The sequence below is a fragment of the Hyperolius riggenbachi genome, chromosome 4 (assembly GCF_040937935.1).
Source record: "Hyperolius riggenbachi isolate aHypRig1 chromosome 4, aHypRig1.pri, whole genome shotgun sequence".
Lineage (NCBI taxonomy): Eukaryota > Metazoa > Chordata > Amphibia > Anura > Hyperoliidae > Hyperolius > Hyperolius riggenbachi.
Genome location: NC_090649.1, coordinates 56,054,647 through 56,062,358, shown reverse-complemented (window position 1 = coordinate 56,062,358; position 7,712 = coordinate 56,054,647).

Below are 7,712 nucleotides of genomic sequence, written 5' to 3'. Positions count from 1 at the left end.
ATAGTATTTATCTACATATATATGTGTTTTTTTTTTATTTTTAGGTTAGCATGGGTGTCGCTTGTTCTTTAAGCCTCGCCCCCACCCCAAAAAAAAAAAGTTTCACTTGGGGTTTCTATCAGCCCCCTGCAGCAGTCCTGTGCCGGTCCTCAACGATCCTCCATTTCCCCGCTGCTGCCAGCTAGTTTTGTTTTCACAGGCTGGGCCACTCCACCTGGGCAGGTCGCACTTGCAGACGGCAATGCAAACAAGGATACGTGTTGCCAGGGCTGCGCAGGTGAAACTAGCTAGCAGCGGGGAACGGAGGATCATTGAGGACCGGCGCAGGCACAGGACGGCTGCAGGGGGCTGGTAGAAGCCCCAGGTATTTGAAACTTTTTTTTTTCAGGACGCTTAAAGGACAACTGAACCGAGAGGGATATGGAGGTTGCTATATTTATTTCCTTTTAACCACATAAAGACCACGCTATTTTGTGCTGATCTGTGCTGCGTGGGCTCTCCAGCCCACAGCACAGATCAGGTTGCAGCTAGGGCGACCAGACTTCCCCCCCCCTTCCCCCCCCTAAGGGGATGTCCTGCTGGGGGGATTCTGATCGCCGCCGGCTATCTGCGTGTTGCGGGGGGCTCCTCAAAGCCCCCCTCCGCAACAATATTGGGCCTCTTTTCCTCCTTCCCCTGGGCGGCGCAGGACGGCAATCCGTCCTGCACCGCCTCTGATAGGCTTCAGCCTATCAGACTGTGGTGATCCCCGGCCAATCAGAGGCCGGGGATCGCCGATCTCCTTTACGGCGCTGCTGCGCAGCAGCGCCGTATGATGTAAACACCGGGGATTTCTTCCCCGCGTGTTTACATTTCGCCTGCGAGCCGCGATCGGAGGCTCGCAGGCTGTTCACGGAGACACCCTCTGCGAACTGACATGGAAAGGCCGCTTCCATGCAAAACCACTTACGACCTGCCACCGCTTATCGGCGTTAGGTGGTCGTTGGCTGGCTGCCCTGCTGATCCTCAGCCTCTAATACTTTTAGCCATAGACCCTGAACAAGCATGCAGCAGATCAGGTGTTTCTGACATGATTGTCAGATCTGACAAGGTTAGCTGCATGCTTGTTTCTGGTGTCATTCAGGACACTACTGCAGCCAAATATACCAGCAGGGCTGCCGGGCAACTGGTATTGTTTAAAAGTAAATAAATATGGCAGCCTCCGTATATCTCTTACTTCAGTTCCACTTTAAGGGCCCGTTCACACTTAAAATCACAGAACGGCGGCGATACCGCTTGTGTTTTGTGGGAGTGATTTTCCTGCGATTAGCGCGGAAAAATCACTGGACACTGCGGTGGTTTTGGAGCGATCGCGATTAGCGTGCATAGCACGCTAATCACGATCACTAATCGCGGAACGCTCATCGCCGGCAAACCGCTGCATGCAGCGCGGTTGCGGTTATCGCTAACCGCAACCGCGGCAGTGAGAACACTGCCACTCGCTACATTGTGTAGCAGTTCTTGCAGAACCGCTAGCGATTTTCCGTGACTGGGAGTCGCGCGATTCCAGCACAGGTGAGAACGGGCCCTTAGTATCCCTTTAACTGCTTGCCGTCCGCATCCCGCATAATGCCGATCTGCGTAAAGTCCTTGGGGCTCGCAGTGCAGGAGATCACGCGCATCTCCTGTTCGGGGGCGGAGCTCCGCCCTTCCTTCAGTCTCCGAGTGGCAATCGCCGCTCGGGAGACTGTTAGACGGCGAAACCGCCGTCTAAATACATTGTACAGCGCTGCGATCAGCAGCAGCGCTGTACTGGGGACAGCCATGTGACTTGGCTGTCCCCCTGGGACACTGGAGAGCGATCGGCTCTCACAGGCAGAAGCCTATGACAGCCGAACGCCATGATTGGCCGGCTGTAGGGAGGGAAAATATTTAAAGAAACAGTAGTTTTTATTAGAAAAACAATAATAAAAATATTTATATAAACAAAAATAAATAATAATAAAAATATTTATATAAACAAAAATAAATAATAATAATAAAAATATTTATATAAACAAAAATAAATAATAATAAAAATATTTATATAAACAAAAATAAACATGGGGGGAGCGATCAGACCCCACCAACAGAGAGTTCTGTTGGTGGGGAGAAAAGGGGGGGGGATCACTTCTGTGCTGTGTTGTGCGGCCCTGCAGCTTGGCCTTAAAGCTGCAGTGGCCTATTTTACTAAAAATAGCCTGGTTACTAGGGGGGTTTAGCCCTGCGGTCATCAAGAGGTTAAGCTAGCCATATATCTAATGATGGGCAGATTCGACCAAGAGACAAATCTCTTTCTCAATTAATCTGATTAGAGAGCGAGCTGTCAGCTGCCCATACACCGCAGGCCGATTCCCCATCAATTTCATGCTGACATCGATCTGGAATCGGCCGAGCCTGCCGCATCCAGTCCGCCTTGACGCCCGGACACTTTCCCCTAATTTTAAAAGCCCCCCCGGTGCCCAGTGCATGTTATACATTACAGGCTTCAGGCGCACTCTGTTCTGCATACACGCGCGCCTTGTGGTTGCCTAGTAACGTGGCTGTGTGTATGATGTCTGACGTCATACGCGTGCCCTTACTAGGCAACCATGTGGGCTGCGCGTGTATGGAGAGTGGAGTGCGCCCGGAGCCTGCGGGGACAAGCGGAGGTGGTGTCAGGGTAATGTATAACATGCACTGGGCACCAAGACACACAATATTAGGGGGGACAGCACTGGGTGTTTCGTTGCGTTCGTCAATCATCCCGAAATTGCATGCCGTTACCACCGCGCAACCAATCAAGCAAATCATCTTGCAGCATGCGCGATCAATTGTCGGTCGGGCATGCACTTGGCGGTACCAATATTTTATCATTATAATAAATAATTTAAAGCGGAATATAACCCTGCATTTCATCTTTGCACTAAAACATTATTTACACCATATTATATGCAACCAGCATTTTTTTTTTACTACACCAGCATTGGAAGGGTTACACACAGAGCTTGAAAGTTGAGTGCAGTGAAATGCTGCCGCATCCGAACTTCAGATAATGTTATATTGTGTTTACTTAATTGTATCAAGTGTGGAATGTGACACATTCTGACTGCTGAGAAGCTGCTGGAGACACAGAGACACTGAAAACATGTCTGCTTGCAAAACAGCAATGAATAAAACCAGTTATTAATAAAATGCAAAGTCAGCTCACAAAGCAAAAAACGGTACTTTTGGAAACCTATAACTTCTAAATGAATAATAATACTTATGCACAAATGCAAATATGATAACCGTATGGCATATAAAAAGTAGGAAAACATGTTTTTATTGAATATTATGTCAGGGTTTTAATCCACTTTAATCGGATGGTCGATCGGCCGCCAAATCGCCTGATGTGTGGCTACCTTTACAGCTGGATAGGACTGCCCATCTGACCCGCCTTTCCAGCTCTCTGAGCTTTCTTGGCAAGTTGGGCACGCCAGGTGGAGGGAGAGGGGACTTGTGTGCCTATAATCTCCCAAAATGCAAATCCAAAAGAGGCCCGAGTTATATCGTAGAACATTCTTCATTGTCTCTTTAAAATACTGTATCGTTTAAGCACTTGTCAACTAAAAAGTATCAAAAAGTACGGTAGGTGAAAAGGTACTGACAAAATAATTTTGAGTATTTTTTTTTGCTTGCTGAAGGTTTTAAAAGACATTTTTTTTTAGGCGAATAATAATAATATCACCAAGGAAAAATCTCAGGAGAAAAAGTCAATTGCGTATGGGCCATTATGTTAAATTCACACAATGTTTAGGTCAGTGCAATCCACTTGCACCTCTATGCAGTGAGGGTAACGTGGCAAAGGATTATGGTTTAACCTCCTGAGCGGTATGGACGAGCTCAGCTCGTCCATCACCGCCGGAAGCTGCCGCTCAGGCCCTGCTGGGCCGATTTTCCTCAAATAAAAAGCAGCACACGCAGCCGGCACTTTGCCAGCCGCGTGTGCTGCCTGATCGCCGCCGCTCTGCGGCGATTCGCCGCGAGCAGCGGCGAAAGAGGGTCCCCCCAGCCGCCCGAGCCCTGCGCAGCCGGACCAATCAGTTCCGGCCAGCGCTAAGGGCTGGATCGGAGGCGGCTGACGTCAGGACGTCGGCTGACGTCCATGACGTCACTCCGCTCGTCGCCATGGCGACGAGGAAAGCCAAACAAGGAAGGCTGCTCATTGCGGCCTTCCTTGTTTATTCTGGGCGCCGGAGGCGATCGGAAGAACGCCTCCGGAGCGCCCTCTAGTGGGCTTTCATGCAGCCAACTTTCAGTTAGCTGCATGAAATAGTTTTTTTTTAATTAAAAAAAAAAACCCTCCCGCAGCCTCCCTGGCGATCTTAATAGAACGCCGGGGAGGTTAAAAAGAGGTAACACAGTTGTGTGACAATAAACGGCTTCAGCCAACCACTAACCATGATTGAAAAGTTTTTGTGGGGAGCACAGTGCCAGGACAAGGTCCTCCAGCACCCAAGGCTGAGACACCAAAGTGCGCCCCTCCATCCCTCCCACCCCAGTTATCACACACTGATTGCTATTAGACTAAGGGGTGCCCCCCCCCTCCCCACACACACACACATGTACACGTGGATACACATGGAAGAGGGGGCTGCTGTATATGGATGTTACACATGGAAGAGGGGGCTGCACATGGAATGGGAGGGGGTGCTGTACCTGGATGATACGCATGGAAGAGGGGGCTGCACATGGAATGAGAGGGGCTGCTGTACATGGATGATACACATAGAGGGGGTTGCATATGGAATGGGGCTGAAGCTGCTGCACAAGAAAAGAGAGCCACAGCATACTTAGCATAGGGGAACAAAAACTATAAAGCCGGCCTTGTGCATGGGGTGGCATTGGTGCGCATATAAGGCGTGGTGGGGTTGTTCAGAAGATGGGAGCTATTGCGATACATCAAGAGAGTGAAATAGGAAAATTGTCCTGGAGCTCCAAAAAACAAAATGTGCCAAGATCTGGGGTGAGCAAAATACATCTAGACGTGTCGTTCTGCCTGCTTTTAAGATGTGACTCTGTCTTTACATGTTTATAGTTGTGACAGCTGAAATGCATTATACAAACACACCTGACATTCTTCCTCAAAACTTCCCTGGCATTCTGAATGGAGTGACCTACAGGGAGCACAAAGGGCCCAGTACAGAAGCACCAGCATGTGACTGTCAGCCCCAGAGTCAGCTGGATTCTCTTCTCTGTGTGGGTAGGGCTAACACATGTGACATTGGTGGCCTTGTCAGGAGCATTGTCAAAACAGAACTAAAATAAAGCAACTCGACGTACAGCAGTATCACTGTAATAAGATTAGTTCAGAGTCTTATGCTGGTAATACACGGTACGTTTTGTACCGTGTAATCAAGCCGCTGATGGCTCGATTGATAATTTCCGACGTGTCCGATCACCCGCCGGATCAATTCCCTGCTCGATACCGCAGGCAGGACAATGGTAAAAAACGAAAAGAAGATAAGAAGCGCTCGCGGGGACGAGCGGGAATCGATCAGGGCGCCCACGGGGACGCGCCGAAATCGAGCCGCGGGCAAAAATGTACCGTGTATGCCCAGCATTAAAGTAAACCTAAACTGACCCAAAAAAAAGTTTCTTACCTGGGGCTTCTACTAGCCCCGTTAGCTGCCCTGTGCCCACACCGTGACAAACAGATCCTCTGGTGCCCCACAGCAAGTCAGTTTCGTTTTTGGATACTGGCCAGTCAATGGCCACTGCATCTGCGCGGCCCTGGCCATGAGTGTCCTCGATCACGCTCCCGCCGCCAGGAGCGTCCTGCGAAACTGACTTGCTGCAGAGGACCGGAGGATCGGGTTGGCACAGGGCAGATGCAGGGGGCTAGTAGAAGCCCCAATTCAGGGAAACTTTTTTTTTGGGGGGGGGGGGGGGGGGGTCAGTTAAAGCGGTATAAAACCCTGACTTAATATTCAATAAAAACATGTTTTCCTACTTTTTATATGCTATAGGGTTATTATATTTGCTTTTGTGCATAAGTATTATTATTCGTTTAGAAATTACAAGTTCCCAAAGTACAGGTTTTTTTTTTGCTCTGAGAGCTGACTTTGCGTTTTATTCATAACAGGTTTACTCATCTTGTAATGTAAGCAGAAATGCTTTCTGAGTGTCTGACTGTGTTCAGGAGAGTCTGCAGTGTCAAAGAAGTGTTTACTTAAAGCGGACCCAAACCAAACAATTTTTTTATTAAAAATATTTAGTTGACACATACAAAGATAAATAAACACTCCTTCAAGCCTATGAGCATTTCAGTGCATGCTTTTCACCCTTCTCTGTTCATAACTAGGGTTATACAGGGGGCAACCATTAGCAATTCCTCCATTTCCGGACACCACCTACTCCACCAGTTTGCCGGATTCTGTCCCGGCAATATGAAAGGAAGGGAGGGGTTTCGCCAATAAATGTAAAATATTTTATATTTATTATTATAATTTAGAAAATAGATTTTATTTCTGAAATCTTGTATTTTTTAATTTGGGTCCACTTTAATTGTATCAAGTGAGGAATGTAAACACAAGATAACATTATCTCCAGTTCGGATGCATCCAGCTTTCCCGGCAGGGAGCTTGTAAGTCCTGTGTTTAAAGAGAACCAGAGACGAAGCACCCTCATGTATTTTATCATAAATATCAGTGGGAACATGACAGTAAACACCTACCCTGCTTTTAGTTTCATTCCTCTCTGTCCAATTAGTCTGTTATCGGCTGTGATAAGAATCCCGACTGAGCCTTCAGTCTAAAGGTGCATACACACATCAGACTATAGTCTTTGGAAAATGAAAGATCACAGACCAATCTTACCACCCTTCATGTAGTATGAGAGCCTACACAGTCTATTCTATGGAGCTGAACTCCCCATCAGAAAAAAATCTTTGCAAGATGCTGCACACACAGATGCTGTACAGACACAAAAGATCAGTATCTGCAAAAGATCTGTTCCTGCCAAAAATCCATTCTTGCAAATTGCAATGATAGTCTATGAGATCTGCAGATCATCATACACACATGATTTAACTGACATTCATCTGCAGATGAAGCAATCATCCGCAGATCTGAAAATCCATCCTGGTGGATCTGATCTGCTGATGAATGTCAGTTAAATCATGTGTGTATGATGATCTGCAGATCTCATAGACTATCATTGCAATTTGCAGGAATGGATTTTTGGCAGGAACAGATCTTTTGCAGCTACAGATCTTTTGAGTGTGTGCAGCATGTTTGTGTGCAGCATCTTGCAAAGATTTTTTTTCTGATGGGGAGTTCAGCTCCATAGAATAGACTGTGTAGGTATGGCTCTCATAGTACATGGAAGGGGGTAAAATTGGTCTGTGATCTTTCATTTTCCAAAGACTATAGTCTGATGTGTGTATGCACCTCAAGTTTGACCTGGAATCAGATTAGCTGAGTCCGTCTGCTGTGAAGTCATTTCAAGCCTTCCCCCTCCTGGCTCTGCCTTCCTGCTTTGTATACACAGCATCACGGAGGGCTGTGATGAGAAGGGAGTGGTTGCTGCTGCCTAGTAATGCCTGCTGATTCCTCAGTGCTACCGCCACTGCTGAATCTGTCGACTGCCCTGCTTATTCCTCCGTGCTGCCGCCGCTTCTGAGTCTGCCGACTCTCCTTTCAGGACGGGGCAAATCCAGGTCGGGCTAGTCC